General features: G+C 46.3%; 1 pseudogene; it reads left to right on the top strand.

The window, feature by feature from the left end:
- Positions 1-637: 637 nt before the first annotated feature.
- LOC101566786 lies at positions 638-1,068 on the top strand (annotated as a pseudogene).
- Positions 1,069-1,488: the final 420 nt, after the last annotated feature.

The raw sequence follows: 1,488 nt of genomic DNA, 5'->3' as shown, positions 1-1,488 counted from the left end.
AAAGATGTAAAATCATTAGACAAATTAAGGTCATAAGCCTAAGTACCACTATATCTGGTGAATTTACTTACAGAAAACAGATACAGGGCTGGTGAGATAGCTCAGCAAAGTACCTACTTAGGCAAGTTGAGGGACTGCACCTCGAGCCCCACACCACATTCTGGGCCAGTCCTGCCCTTGGGCACGCTGAGCTCGCAACCAAGTCCAGGGCTGGTGGCACATGCTTGTAATCCCTGTGCTGAGAAGGCTGAAAACAGGAGGATCACTACAAGTCTGAGCTGTGTGGTGAGACCCCATAACAAATACATAAAAAAAAGAAAGAAAGCGGAGCTATATCTTTCAAGTAACCAAACAAGTGAAGTGTGTGAGACTGGAAATGTAGTATAGCTGCAGCTCCTTTCTACGTAGTTTATGAAAGCAAAACCTCATTTATATCATGTGGGAGGTGTGTGAATACTATATATATATATCCATTTAGTGCATGTAAACTTGAAATTTGAATAGATCTTAAATTTTATTTTTCCCAGTAGTAATTAGGTTCCTGAGGGCCTTTTGCTTTTAGTTATGACCTCCAATATAATCAGAACAAAGAAATCTTGGGGTCGAAAATGTCCGCGCTGCGAGAAAGAGGTTCGGGATGGTGAAGCTGTTCGTTGGAAACCTGCCCCCGGAGGCCACAGATCAAGAGATCCGCTCACTCTTTGAGCAGTATGGGAAGGTGCTGGAAGGTGACATCATTAAGAACTATGGCTTGGTGCACATAGAGGACAAGACAGCGGCAGAGGATGCCATCCGGAGCCTGCACCACTGTAAGTTGCATGGGGAGACCATCGTGTGGAAGCCAGCAAGAACAAGGGCAGAGCTTCAGCCAAGTTACACGTGGGTGACATCAGCCCCACTCATACCAACAAAGAACTTTGGGCCAAATTTGAGGAATATGGTCCAGTTGTCGAATATGACATCATGAAAGATCATGCCTTTATACAGATGGAGTGGGAAGAAGATGCAGCGGAGGCCAGCAGGGGCCTTCATAACACTGAGTTTCGAGGTGGGATGTGTGTGGGCTGAAATTCCGAGCTGCGGTTGTGCATGAGAATACACACTTCGTTGGTACCCCATCTCCAGGACGTTTCTGGCTCTGTGCGTTCAGTCCCTCAGGAACTGGGGACCTTAATATACCTTGTTAAGTTCAGACCTCCTTTCCTTTTCTCTCTAGTGCTCCTTATCCTGTTCTTGCTGTTGTTTAATACTTCTGTAGCTCCCACTCATGTTCTATTTTCCCAGCAGGCCTCACTGTCTGCAGAATCTGTGCTGGGGTCTGCCCTGTCTCCTCCCTGCCTCCTGCCCCCAGTGGGTGCTGGATTCGGGAATGACTTTGGTGAGAGAGCCACCACTGCTCTTGGGGTTTTTTTGGCCCTAAAGCTAGACCTATGGTTGGATCACTTTTATCTTTCCAGGGAAATAAATGGTTTTTCAACTGTTAAAAAA

Source organism: Octodon degus, unplaced genomic scaffold (assembly GCF_000260255.1).
Source record: "Octodon degus isolate 3935 unplaced genomic scaffold, OctDeg1.0 scaffold00032, whole genome shotgun sequence".
NCBI classification, from domain to species: domain Eukaryota; kingdom Metazoa; phylum Chordata; class Mammalia; order Rodentia; family Octodontidae; genus Octodon; species Octodon degus.
Note: the sequence above shows the minus strand (reverse complement) of the source record. Positions and strands in the feature narration are given on the sequence as shown.